Here is a 15,156-nt window from a genome sequence, read left to right as displayed (position 1 = left end):
TACTTGGTTTCGTGTTAGAAATCTTGGATCTTTTCTGCCTTTGTCGTGTATCTGATCAAATGTGTGCTCTGAGGGTTTCTTTGATGTATATGCCTTTTCGTATTTTCCTGCTAGTTAGGGTTTTGAATGTTTGTATTATCTCTGACTGTATTTTCTTGCCTTTAATGATTTCCCCGTTGACAAGATGAACCGTTTGATTCTGAGAAGGATTGCACCCTTGATAATTTCCACTTTGCATGCTTTGATGTTTGATATTTTGCTTTTGCTGATAGGCTGTAAAAGGTGATAACTTTGATAGATTCTTTTGTTTTTTTTTTTTTTTGTGGGATGTCGCTGTTGAAGGATGTTAAAGGAGTGTTTTTGTTTGACGGATGTCGGGATGTAAGCCCTAGGTTTTCCCTGAAACCTTTACTTCGTTACTGCCTCCAAAGGATGCCCCTGGACCTTGGTGTGAGTCCTAAAGTCTCCTTTTGCTGTTGTATGCTTTAGTCTGAGTGGTATCCATTTTTACCCAAGCTGATTTCTTGATTTTGCCCGAGTTGTTTTTATTAGTGACCCCTCTTCCTTTATCTTTGCTGTAGGACTAGTTGATCATGTCTTCTCGCAAAAATATTGTCGAGACGTCTTCCAAGGTCCCCGAGGGTATGTCCGATTGGCTGGACTCCCTCATCCTGATGTGTGTTTTCGTAGTGAATTTTGAGTTCTGCACAGAGCTTAGAAGACATTACCGAATCTGTAGTAATTGGGAGCAGGAGAAAAATTATGAACTAGTGGCACCTGATGCTGATGAGAGAGTCTTTTTCCCTACTTCGGTCCAGGGGGAGCGTCCCTTCTTTTATGCCTATGACTATTTTTTCAGCCAACTGAACATTACTTTTCCATTTACTCCTTTTGAGACCAATTTATTGTGGTCGTGCAATGTATCTCCATCCCAGCTACATCCCAACTCTTGGGGTTTTATAAAGATTTTTCAATTGTTGTGCCATGAATTGGGTGTCCAGCCTTCCCAATCCCTCTTCTTTTATCTTTTTGTTCTGACAAAGCCTGGTGTTGTTAAGAAGAAGGCTGCTTGGGTCTCTTTTCGAGCTTCCCAGGGAAAAAAGGTTTTTTCCATGTATGATGAATCCTTCCGTGATTTTAAGAACTATTTTTTCAAGGTCCGAGCTGTTGAAGGAGCTCGGCCCTTTTTTCTGGATGAGAATGATGAGCCCGCTTTTCCTTTAGAATGGCAACAGAATGTAATGGTATCTAGATATTCTTAGGAGATGTTAGATGAAGTTGAACAAGCCTTTGTGACTGTGTTGGAAGAGAACTGGGGGCAGCCTCCCCATCTTGATACCAAGAAATTTCTAGGAGATCCCTCACTTCTGCGAGCTGAGCTGGGTAGTGGTCGACTTCTTTTGCATCTGTTGTGTTTATTTGTTTTGTCGTGCTTATTCCTTTGATTTATAACTTGGTTTCTTGCTGTGTATTTTCAGAGATGGTTAAAAACAATGATTCCACGAAAGCCTTTAAAAATGCGAGGAAGGCAAATGCAGCCCTAAACATCTCGGCCAAGGTTCCCGGAGAGGGGTCGTCTAGGGTTTCCCTGAAGAGGTCAACCTCGGATACTTCTGAACCAAAGAAGGTCATCTCGACTCCTAATCTTCGGCTGGCCTCATCTGTTCCTCCTTTACTGACCTCCAGTGTTGCCGGTCCTTCTCCCAAGAAGCAAAAAACTATTGAGCCTTTTAACCTTGATGCCCCTAAATTTGATGCTGTAGGGTTTGTTGATCATCATATTGCTCCTTATGGTATCGTGCCTACGGATGATGTTTTCGTTCTTCGCCATTTGGATTTTATCACCCGAAGTAGCATCGAGATGGCACATATGGGAGCAGCTTTGTATAGAACTGCTCAAGATGTTCCTGTTCATGCCACAAAGGCTTTTATAGAGGAGGCCAAGTCGGAGTATGATAGGATCAAGGGGTTGAAGGAGGAGCTTGAGAAAAAGGTGGCGAAGCTGGAGAAAGAGTTGGAGGGTGAGAAGACTCGGGCTATTACAGTTGTGGCTTTGGCAGATCTGGCTGAGGAGATGGCCCAGAAGCATAAGGATAGCTATGTCCGAACCTATAGGGAGATGGTAGAGTTCCGGGAGAGTTTGAAATCAGCTCAATCTAATTATGCCGAGCTCCAAGGCCATCTTGTGAGCAGTGTGACTGCTGCTTATGAGAATCTGAAGTCTCAGATCCGAGTTCTTGCTCCCGAGCTCGACCTGTCTCTCTTCAGTTTAGACAATATTATAGAGGACGGTAAGATTGTCCCTACCCTGGATGACGATGATGACGACGTAGATCCGCCTCATGTGCCCTCTGCCAAAGCTCCTGCTGCCCTGGCTTCTTTGGCTCCTACAACTGAGGTTGGCCATCCTGAGTCGGATCTTGATGTTCAAATCCTGAACCTGCCAGATGGAACTATTACTGCTGTCCTGCTTGTGACCCGTCCTCCTTCGCCTCAAGATGCTACCACTGAGGAGTCTTTGAATCTTTTATAGTTTTTGTTTTATTTTCATATCTTGTGATGGCCCGACTTGTGGGTCTTTTGGACTTCTATTTTGTGACTTGTGGTCTCTTTTGACTTTGGATACTTTGGTTGCTTTTCCTAGCAACCTTATTTAGAAAAACAAAGTAACTTCTTGAGCTCTTTGAGGTCGACTCTTGAGTGGTCTCTTGAGCCTTTTATCATAGTAGCTTTTGCTTATCTTCTTAATGTGTTTGTTTGCAACCTTTTTGGAGCCTCTAAGAATCCCAGAGTGTTTGGAGCTTTTTGCTATCCGACCTCTTTTTGGTTAAGTTGATTTTGAGTGAGGTCGTGGCTTGCTTTGAGTTAAGTTGTGTCCTCTTCTAGCGCACGCCTCCTGTTCTGTCGACTTCTTTCGTTGAGTTTTTCGAGTTATTTTTAGTAATCCATTTGGACCTCGCCGGGTCTTCTTTTATGGATTTACTTTTTATAACTCTTTCGCCTTTTGATTGGCTTGGGCCGACTTCTTCATGTCGGTCCCATTGTAGGTTATTTCTAGTAATCCATTTTATTTAGACCTTGTCTGATCTCTTTTTATGGATTACTTTTATAACTCTTTGTAGTTTTGTCGTGCCGAATTCATCACGCCGGTCCCTTCGAAGTTATTTCTAGTAATAAGTTTTATTTGGACCTTGGTAGCTCTCTTTTTTACGGATTACTTTTTATAACTTTTGTAGCTTTCTGGGCCGACTTCGTCATATCGGTCCCTTTGAAGTTATTTCTAGTAATCCATTTTATTTGGACCTTGTTAGGTCTCTTTTTATGGATTACTTTTATAACTCTTTGTAGCTTTATCGTGCCGACTTCATCACGCCGCTCCCATCGAAGTTATTTCTAGTAATCCGTTTTATTTGGACCTTGGTAGGTCTCTTTTTTACGGATTACTTTTTATAACTTTTGTAGCTTTGATCCGACTTCTTCATGTCGGTCCCTTTGAAAGTTATTTCTGATAATCTGCTTTTTAGGGCTAACAGGCCTCTTTTTAGGGATTACTTTTTATAACTTTTTGTTGCTTTGATCTGGTCCAACTTCTTTTGCGTCGGTCCATTTCAAGTTATTTCTTAGCAATCCATTTTTGTTTCAGGCCTCTATTCATGGATTGCTTTTTATAACTTCTTGCATTATTCTGTTTTTATCACTTTTCATTTTTGCCAATTTTGTAGAGTTTGATCCTCGCTTGGTCGATCTTTGATGAATTCGGTTTTCATTCTTTGTCGATCACGTCGGGCAGTGAATTTGGTTTTCACTTTTGCCGATCTGTAGCTTTATAATCGGGCGATGAATTTTTGCATTTTCAGATAAATGCGTCTTGATAAAGAGATTTTGTAGGAAATCTGAAAAACTTTATTCAAAATAGAAAATATGCGAAATATATACATGTGGGTGCTTACCCTAGGTAATTTTGTAGATCTTTGGCTTGGTGCCTCATTAAAAACTTTTTTCAGGAAAAAGAGTGCACCTTTGTCCTAATATCTTTTATTACCTTTTAACTATAGTACCTTATTAGGTTGTAGGCGTGCCGTGATCTCGGTAGCTCTCGTCTCTCGAGTTCGGACACTTTGTAGTAGCCTTTTCCTAGTACCTCTGTGACTCGGTAGGGTCCTTTCCAGTTAGCTGCTAACTTTCCCTCTCCGGGTCGACTTGTTCCAATATTATTTCGGATTAGAATGAGGTTATTGTTGGCAAAGCTTTGCTGCACTACCTTTCTATTGTACCTTGAGGCCATGCAGCGTTTTAACGCTTCCTCTTTGATAAGCGTTTTCGCGGATTTCTGGAAGTAGGTCGAGCTCTTCCTTTTGAAGTTGGGAGTTGGCTTCTTCGCTATAAAGGATCATTCTGTGAGATTCCTCTTCGACTTCTACCGGTATCATTGCCTCCATTCCATAAGCCAATCGGAAGGGTGATTCCTTTGTGGTAGAATGTGGAGTTGTCCGATATGCCCATAGGACTTGCGGGAGCTCTTCAGCCCATGCTTCCTTTGCGTCCTGTAGCCTCCATTTTCACCTGGCTAGTATGACTTTATTGGCAGCTTCTACTTGTCCATTAGCCTACGAGTGTTACATGGATGTGAATTGGTGCTTTATCTTCAAGTCGGCTACCAATTTTCTAAAGCCTGCGCCTGTGAACTGAGTGTAATTATCAGTGGTGATGGAGTGAGGAACCCCAAATCTTGTGATAATGTTCCTATATAGGAATTTCCGACTTCTTTGGGCTGTAGCATTGGCTAGTGGCTCTGCCTCTATCCATTTTGTGAAATAATCTACCCCTATAATGAGGAATTTGACCTGTCTCGATCCTTGGGGGAAGGGCCTGATGAGGTCGAGTCCCCACTTTGCAAATGGCCAAGGTGATGTTACGCTGATGAGTTCTTCTGGTGGGGCGATGTGAAAGTTAGCATGCTTTTGACATGGTGGACATGTCTTAACAAACTTGTTGGCCTCTTTTTGTACAGTCGGCCAAAAGAATCCGGCTCGGAGTACTTTCTTGGCAAGAGTGGTGGACGAAATTGTGATCCTCAAAGTTGGTCTCTTTGTATTTGTATGAAATCAAAAATACCCCAAAGAGATCATGGTGTGATGAATTGGGATCTTAATAATCCCTGGTGTGATCATAACTCCGTTCAACTTAACCAGCAAGTGTACTGGGTCATCCAAGTAATACCTTACGTGAGTAAGGGTCGATCCCACAGAGATTGTTGGTATGAAGCAAGCTATGGTCACCTTGTAAATCTCAGTTAGGCAGATTAAATGGTTTATGATGAGTTCGAAAATTAATAATAAACAGAAAATAAAAAGGGATAGAAATACTTATGTAAATTAATAGTGGGAATTTCAGATAGGCGTATGGAGATGCTGTGCTCCTCTTGTATTTCTACTTTCTTATTACATTCATCCAATTCTTCTTACTCTTTTCCATGGCAAGCTGTATGTAGGGCATCACCATCTTCAATGGCTACTTTTCATCCTCTCGGGAAAATAGTCCTATGCGCTGTCACTGCATGGCTAATCGTCTGGAGGCATCACCCTTGTTGATGGCTACATCCCATCCTCTCAGTGAAAATGGTCCAAATGCTCTGTCACAGCACGGCTAATCATCTGTCAGTTCTCAATCAGGTTGGAATAGAATCCCTTGATTCTTTTGCGTCTGTCACTAACACCCAGCCTTCAGGAGTTTGAAGCTTGTCACAGTCATTCCATACCGGAATCCTATTCGGAATATCACAGACAAGGTTAGACTTTCCGGATTCCCGGGATCCTACTCGGAATACCACAGACAAGGTTAGACTTTCCGGATCCCCATGAATGCCGCCATCTATCTAGCTTATACCACGAAGATTCTGTTGGGGAATCTAAGAGATATGCGACCGGCCTAAAGTAGAACAGAAGTGGTTGTCAGTCACGCGCGTTCATAGGTGAGAATGATGATGAGTGTCACGGATCATCACATTCATCAATTTGAAGTGCAACGTATATCTTGGAATAAGAATAAAAGAGAATTGAATATAAAGTAATGGTAATTGTATTGAAACTTGAGGTACAGCAGAGCTCCACACCCTTAATCTATGGTGTGCAGAAACTCCACCGTTGAAAATACATAAGTGAAAGGTTCAGGCATGGCCGAATGGCCAGCCCCCTAAAACGTGATCAATAGCCTCTTAAGATGAAGAATAAAACAAAACTGAGACCAAAGATGAAACGTGGTCAAAAGACGTCTAATACAATAGTTAAATGTCCTATATATACTAGACTAGCTACTAGGGTTTACATGAGTAGGTAATTGATGCATAAATCCACTTCCGGGACCCACTTGGTGTATGCTTGGGCTGAGCTTGATCTATCCACGAGCTGAGGCTTTTCTTGGAGTTGAACGCCGAGTTATAGCGTGTTTCTGGCGTTCAACTCCGGGTTATGACGTGTTTCTGGCGTTTAACTCCAGACAGCAGCATGTACTTGGCGTTGAGCGCCACTTTACGTCGTCAATTTCCGAATAAAATATGGACTATTATATATTGCTGGAAAGCTCTGGATGTTTACTTTCCAACGCCGTTGAGAGCGTGTCATTTAAAGTTCTGTAGCTCCAGAAAATCCATTTTGAGTACAGGGAGGTCAGATTCCAACAGCATCAGCAGTCCTTTTGTCAGCCTTTTTCAGAGTTTTGCTCAAGTCCCTCAATTTCAGCCAGAAATTATCTGAAATCACAGAAAAACACACAAACTCATAGTAAAGTCCAGAAATGTGAATTTAACATAAAAACTAATGAAAACATCCCTAAAAGTAGCTTGAACTTACTAAAAACTACCTAAAACAATGCCAAAAAGCGTATAAATTATCCGCTCATCACAACACCAAACTTAAATTGTTGCTTGTCCCCAAGCAACTGAAAATCAATTAGGATAAAAAGAAGAGAATATACTATAAATTTCAGAATATCAATGAATATTAATTCTAATTAGATGAGCGGGACTTGTAGCTTTTTGCTTCTGAACAGTTTTGGCATCTCACTTTTTCCTTTGAAGTTTAGAATGATTGGCTTCTCTAGGAACTTAGAATTTTGGATAGTGTTATTGACTTTCCTAGTTAAGCATGTTGATTCTTGAACACAGCTACTTATGAGTCTTGGCCGTGGCCCTAAGCACTTTGTTTTTCCAGTATTACCACCGGATACATAAATGCCACAGACACATAACTGGGTGAACCTTTTCAGATTGTGACTCAGCTTTGCTAGAGTCCCCAGTTAGAGGTGTCCAGAGCTCTTAGGCACACTCTTTTGCTTTGGATCTTTTTTACCCTTGCCTTTTGGTTTTAAGGGCTATTGGCTTTTTCTGCTTGCTTTTTCTTTTTCTTTCTATATATATTTTTTTTTCGCCATTTTTTTCGCAAGCTTTTGTTTTTCACTACTTTTTCTTGCTTCAAGAATCAATTTCATGATTTTTTAGATCATCAATAACATTTCTCTTTGTTCATCATTCTTTCAAGAGCCAACAGTTTCAACATTCATAAACAACAAAATCAAAAATATGCACTGTTCAAGCATTCATTCAGAAAACAAAAAGTATTGTCACCACATCAATATAATTAAACTAAATTCAAGGATAAATTCGAAATTCATGTACTTCTTGTTCTTTTGAATTAAAGCATATTTCATTTAAGAGAGGTGAAGGATTAATGGATTTTATTCATAGCTTTAAGACATGGTTACTACATACTAATGATCATGAAGTAGAGACACAAAATACAGATAAACATAACATAGAAACCGAAAAACAGAAAGAAATAAGAACAAGGAATGAATCCACCTTAGTGGCGTCTTCTTCTTGAAGGACCAACAATGTCCTTAAGCTCTTCTATGTCCCTTCCTTGCCTTTGTTGCTCCTTCCTCATTGCTCTTTGGTCTTCTCTTATTTCATGGAGAATGATGGAGTGCTCATGATGTTCCACCCTTAATTGTTCCACATTGTGGCTCAAATCTTCTAAGGAAGTGTTGAGTTGTTCCCAATAGTTGTTGGGAGGAAAATGCATCCCTTGAGGCATCTCAGGGATTTCTTGATGATGAGCTTCCTCATGCATCTCTTGAGAACCGTGGAGGGTCTCTCTTGCTTGCTCCATCCTCTTCTTGGTGATGGGCTTATCCTCTTCAATGGAGATGTCTCCTTCTATGATAACTCCAGCTGAGTAACATAGATAGCAAATAAGGAGAGGAAAAGCTAGCCTTGCCATGGTGGAGGGCTTTTCGGCTATTTTGTAGAATTCATTGGAGATGACATCATGAACTTCTACTTCCTCTCCAATCATGATGCTATGAATCATGATGGCCCGATCCACAGTAACTTCAGATCGGTTGCTAGTGGGAATGATGGAGCGTTGAATGAACTCCAACCATCCTCTAGCCACAGGCTTGAGGTCCAGTCTTCTTAGTTGGACTGGCTTGCCTTTGGAGTCTCTCTTCCATTGAGCTCCTTTCACACATATGTCCATAAGGACTTGGTCCAACCTTTGATTAAAGTTGACCCTTCTAGTGTAGGGGCGTACATCTTCTTGCATCATGGGCAAGTGGAACGCCAATCTCACATTCTCCGGACTAAAATCTAAGTATTTCCCCCGAACCATTGTGAGATAATTCTTTGGACTCGGGTTCATACTTTGATCATGGTTCCTAGTGATCCATTCATTGGCATAGAACTCTTGAACCATTAAGATTCTGACTTGTTGCATGGGGTTGGTTAGGACTTCCCAACCTCTCCTTCGGATCTCATGTCGGATCTCCGGATACTCATTTTTCTTGAGCTTGAAAGGGACCTCAGGGATCACCTTCTTCTTTGCCACAACATCATAGAAGTGGTCTTGATGGCTTTTGGAGATGAATCTTTCCATCTCCCATGACTCGGAGGTGGAAGCTTTTGTCTTCCCTTTTCCTTTTCTAGAGGATTCTCCGGCCTTAGGTGCCATTGATGGTAATGGAAAAAAACAAAAAGCTTATGCTTTTACCACACCAAACTTAAAATATTGCTCGCCCTCGAGCAAGAGAAGAAAAAAGAGAAGAAGAAGAAGAAGAAATATGGAGGAGAGGGAGAGATGGTGTTTCGGCCAAGGGGAAGAAGAGGGGATTTGTGTTGTGTGAAAATGAAGTAGAATGGAGGGGTTTATATAGGGAAAGGGGAGAGGGTAGGTTCGGCCATTTTAGGGTGGGTTTGGGTGGGAAAGATTTTTGAATTTTGGAGGTAGGTGGGGTTTATGGGGAAGAGTGGATGGATGTGAGTGGTGAAGAGGTGATGGGGAAGAGAGATTGAGGTGATTGGTGAAGGGTTTTAGGAAGTGTAATATGGGGGAGAGTGTAAATAGGATTAGGAGGTAAGGTGGGAATATGTTAGGTGGGGATTCTGTGGGGTCCACAGATCCTGAGGTGATCCTGTGGGGTCCACAGATCCTGAGGTGTCAAGGAATTTCATCCCTGCACCAAATAGGCATGTAAAATGCCTTTGCATACCATTCTGGCGTTTAAACGCCAAGGTGATGCACGTTCTGGGAGTTCAACGCCCATGTAAAGCATGTTCTGGGCGTTCAACGCCCATGTAAAGCATGTTTCTGGCGTTGAACGCCAGTTTCATGCTTGTTACTGGCGTTCAGCGCCAGCTTTTCTTAAGGCACATTCCTAGCATTCAAACACCAGAATGTTGCTTGTTTCTGGCGTTTAGCGCCAGATTCATGCTCTGTTCTGGCGTTGAACGCCAGCCAGATGCTCCTTACTGGCGTTGAACGCCAGTCTGTCCTTCTTCCAAGGTGTGATTTTTCTTCTACTATTTTTGATTCTGTTTTTAATTTTTATATTTTTTTTTCGTGACTCCACATGATCATGTACCTAATAAAACAAAAAATAACAATAAAATAAAATAAAATAAAAATTAGATAAATAAAATTGGGTTGCCTCCCAACACCAAACTTAGAGTTTGACTGTGGGGGCTCTTCTTGACTCTGAACTGAGAGAAGCTCTTCATGCTTACTCTCTTTTGTCACAGAGGGATGGCCATGTGCTTTAAACACAAGGTAGTCCCCATTCAATTGAAGGACTAATTCACCTCTGTTGACGTCTATCATAGCTCTTGCTGTAGCTATGGAAGGTCTTCCAAGGATGATGCATTCATCCTCTTCCTTCCTAGTGTCTAAGATTATGAAATCAGCAGGGATGTAAAGGCCTTCAACCTTTACTAACACGTCCTCTACTATTCCATAAGCTTGTCTCAATGACTTGTCTGCCAATTGTAATGAGAACAAGGCAGGTTGTACCTCAATGATCCCCAGCTTCTCCATTACAGAGAGTGGCATAAGATTTATCCCTGACCCCAGATCACATAGAGCTTTTTCAAAGGTCATGGTGCCTATGGTACAAGGTATTAAGAACTTGCCAGGATCTTGTCTCTTTTGAGGTAAAATTTGCTGAATCCAGGTATCTAGTTCATTAATGAGCAAGGAGGTTCACTTTTCCAAGTCTCATTACCAAACAACTTGGCATTCAGCTTCATGATAGCTCCTAAATATTGAGCAACTTGCTCTCCAGTCACATCTTCATCCTCCTCAGAGGAAGAGTAGTCTTCAGAGCTCATGAATAGTAGAAGAAGATTTAATAGAATCTCTATGGTCTCTATATGAGCCTCAGATTCCTTTGGATCCTTAATAGGAAACTCTTTCTTGCTTGAGGGACGTCCCAGGAGGTTTTCCTCACTAGGATTTTCGTCCTCCTCCTCCCTTGTGCATTCGGCCATGTTGATTACATCAATCGCCTTGCACTCTCCTTTTGGATTCTCTTCTGTATTGCTTGGGAGAATACTGGGAGGAGGTTCAATGACTTTCTTACTCAGCTGGCCCACTTGTGCCTCCAGATTTCTGATGGAGGATCTTGTTTCACTCATGAAACTGAAAGTGGCCTTTGACAGATCAGAGACTGGATTGGCTAAATTAGAAGTGTTTTGTTCAGAATTCTCTGTCTGTTGCTGAGAAGATGATGGAAAAGGCTTGCTATTGCTCAGCCTATTGCGTCCACCATTGTTAAAGCCTTGTTGAGGCTTTTGTTGATCCTTCCATGAGAAATTTGGATGATTTCTCCATGATGAATTATAGGTGTTTCCATAAGGTTCACCCATGTAATTAACCTCTGCCATTGCAGGGTTCTTAGTATCATAAGCTTCTTCAGAAGCTGCCTCTTTAGTACTGTTGGATGCATTTTGCCATCCATTCAGACTTTGAGAGATCATGTTGACTTGCTGAGTCAACACTTTGTTCTGAGCCAATATGGCATTCAGAGCATCAATTTCAAGAACTCCCTTCCTCTGAGGCGTCCCATTATTCACGGAATTCCTCTCAGAAGTGTACATGAATTGGTTATTTGCAACCATGTCAATGAGTTCTTGAGCCTCTTCAGGTGTTTTCTTTAGGTGAATGGATCCACCTGCAGAATGGTCCAATGACATTTTCGAAAATTCAGATAGACCATAATAGAATATATCTAATATGGTCCATTCTGAAAACATGTCAGATGGACACCTTTTGGTCAGCTGCTTGTATCTTTCCCAAGCTTCATAGAGGGATTCACCATCTTTTTACTTGAAGGTCTGAACATCCACTCTAAGCTTGCTCAGCTTTTGAGGAGGAAAGAATTTATCCAAGAAGGCTGTGACAAGCTTATCCCAGGAGTCCAGGCTATCCTTAGGTTGTGAATCTAACCATATTCTAGCTCTGTCTCTTACAGCAAAAGGGAAAAGCATGAGCCTGTAGACTTCAGGATCTACTCCATTCATCTTAACAGTCTCACAAATCTGCAAGAACTCAGTTAAAAACTAGTAAGGATCTTCAGATGGAAGTCCATAAAACTTGCAGTTCTGTTGTATTAAAGCAACTAGTTGAGGCTTAAGCTCAAAATTATTGGCTCCAATGGCAGGAATGGAGATGCTTCTTCCATCAAATTTGGACGTTGGCTTTGTGAAGTCACCAAGCATTCTCCTTGCATTATTGTTGTTGGGTGCGGCTGCCATCTCCTTCTCTTGTTCTAATGTTTCTGAAAGGTTACCTTTAGATTGTTGTAATTTAGCTTCTCCTAGTTTCCTTTTCAGGGTCCTTTCAAGTTCAGGATCAATTTCAACAAGAGTATCTTTTTCCTTGCTCCTGCTCATATGAAAGAGAAGAAAACAAAAAAAGAAGAGGAATCCTCTATGTCACAGTATAGAGATTCTTTTATGTTAGTAGAAAAAGAAAGGGGAGAAGAATGAAAAAGAGTGGGTTCGGATATTTAGGTGAAGAGAGGTGAAGAGAAGTGTTAGTAAATAAATAATTAAATAGAATAAGAGAGAAGAGATAGAAAATTCGAAAATAATTTCTAAAAAGGGTTAGAAATTTTCGAAAATTAGAGATAAGAAATAAGATTAAATTTAAATTAAAACTAATTAATTAATTAAAAAAAATTTTGAAAAAGGGTGAGATATTTTCGAAAATTGAAGAGGGAAAAGTAGTTAGGTGGTTTTGAAAAAGATAAGAAACAAACAAAAAGTCAAATAGTTAGCTGAAAAAGATATTAAAATCAAATTTGAAAAGGTAAGAAGATAAGAAGTTAGATAAGATATTTTAAAATCAAATTTTGAAAAAGATAAAATTTTTTTGAAAAAGATATGATAAAAGATAAAATAAAAAAGATAAGATAAAAGATAAAAAGATATGTTTGAAAAAGATTTAATTTTTAAAATTACTTAACTAACAAGAAACTAAAAGATATGATTTTAGAACTTAAAGATTGAACCTTTCTTAACAAGAAAGTAACAAACTTTCAAATTATTGAATCAATCACATTAATTGTTAGTATAATTTTGAAAATATGATATAAAGATAAGAAAATATTTTTGAATTTTTCGAAAAAATAGAAAAAAAATGAAAAAGATATAATTTTTGAAAAAGATTTTGAAAAGATAAGATTTTTAAAATTGAAAATTTGACTTGACTTGTAAGAAACAACTAATTTTGAAAATTTTTGACTAAGTCAACTCAAATTTTCGAAAATTATGAGAAAAATAAGGAAAAGATATTTTTTTTGATTTTTTGAATTTTTAATTATGATAGAGAAAAACACAAACATGACCCAAAACTTAAAAATTTTGGATCAAAACACATGATGCATGCAAGAACACTATGAATGTCAAGATGAACACCAAGAACACTTTGAAGATCATGATGAACATCAAGAACATATTTTTGAAAAATTTTTAATGCAAAGAAAACATGCAAGACACCAAACTTAGAAATCTTTAATGCATGGACTCTAACAAACGAAAAATGCATATGAAAAACAATAAACAACACAAAGCAAGAAAACATCAAGATTAAACAAGAAGACTTGTTAAGAACAACTTGAAGATCATGAAGAACACCATGAATGCATGAATTTTCGAAAAATGCAAGAAAAGCATGCAATTGACACCAAACTTAAAAGTTAACTCAAGACTCAAACAAGAAACACAAAATATTTTTGATTTTTATGATTTTATGAATTTTTTTTGTATTTTTATTAATTTTTTTCAAAAATAAAGTTTGGAAAAACGAAAAATAAAAGAAAAATTTTGAAAAAGATTTTTGAAAAGAAAATTACCTAATCTGAGCAACAAGATGAACCGTCAGTTGTCCAAACTCGAACAATCCCCGGCAACGGCGCCAAAAACTTGGTGGACGAAATTGTGATCCTCAAAGTTGGTCTCTTTGTATTTGTATGAAATCAAAAATACCCCAAAGAGATCATGGTGTGATGAATTGGGATCTTAATAATCCCTAGTGTGATCATAACTCCGTTCCACTTAACCAGCAAGTGTACTGGGTCATCCAAGTAATACCTTACGTGAGTAAGGGTCGATCCCACAGAGATTGTTGGTATGAAGCAAGCTATGGTCACCTTGTAAATCTCAGTTAGGCAGATTAAATGGTTTATGATGAGTTCAAAAATTAATAATAAACAGAAAATAAAAAGGGATAGAAATACTTATGTAAATTAATAGTGGGAATTTCAGATAGGCGTATGGAGATGCTGTGCTCCTCTTGTATTTCTACTTTCTTATTACATTCATCCAATTCTTCTTACTCTTTTCCATGGCAAGCTGTATGTAGGGCATCACCGTCTTCAATGGCTACTTTTCATCCTCTCAGGAAAATGGTACTATGCGCTGTCACTGCATGGCTAATCGTCTGGAGGCATCACCCTTGTTGATGGCTACATCCCATCCTCTCAGTGAAAATGGTCCAAATGCTCTGTCATAGCACGGCTAATCATCTGTCGGTTCTCAATCAGATTGGAATAGAATCCCTTGATTCTTTTGCGTCTGTCACTAACGCCCAGCCTTCAGGAGTTTGAAGCTTGTCACGGCCATTCAATACCGGAATCCTACTCGGAATACCACAGACAAGGTTAGACTTTCCGGATTCCCGGGATCCTACTCGGAATACCACAGACAAGGTTAGACTTTCCGGATCCCCATGAATGCCGCCATCTATCTAGCTTATACCACGAAGATTCTATTGGGGAATCTAAGAGATATGTGCCCGGCCTAAAGTAGAACAGAAGTGGTTGTCAGTCACGCGCGATCATAGGTGAAAATGATGATGAGTGTCACGGATCATCACATTCATCAATTTGAAGTGCAACGTATATCTTGGAATAAGAATAAAAGAGAATTGAATATAAAGTAATGGTAATTGTATTGAAACTTGAGGTACAGCAGAGCTCCACACCCTTAATCTATGGTGTGCAAAAACTCCACCGTTGAAAATACATAAATGAAAGGTTCAGGCATGGCCGAATGGCCAGCCCCCTAAAACATGATCAATAGCCTCTTAAGATGAAGAATAAAACAAAACTGAGACCAAAGATGAAACATGGTCAAAAGATGTCTAATACAATAGTTAAATGTCCTATATATACTAGACTAGCTACTAGGGTTTACATGAGTAGGTAATTGATGCATAAATCCACTTCCGGGGCCCACTTGGTGTATGCTTGGGCTGAGCTTGATCTATCCACGAGCTGAGGCTTTTCTTGGAGTTGAACGCCGAGTTGTAGCGTGTTTCTGGCGTT

This window comes from Arachis stenosperma, chromosome 4 (assembly GCF_014773155.1).
Source record: "Arachis stenosperma cultivar V10309 chromosome 4, arast.V10309.gnm1.PFL2, whole genome shotgun sequence".
Classification (NCBI taxonomy): domain Eukaryota; kingdom Viridiplantae; phylum Streptophyta; class Magnoliopsida; order Fabales; family Fabaceae; genus Arachis; species Arachis stenosperma.
Note: the sequence above shows the minus strand (reverse complement) of the source record.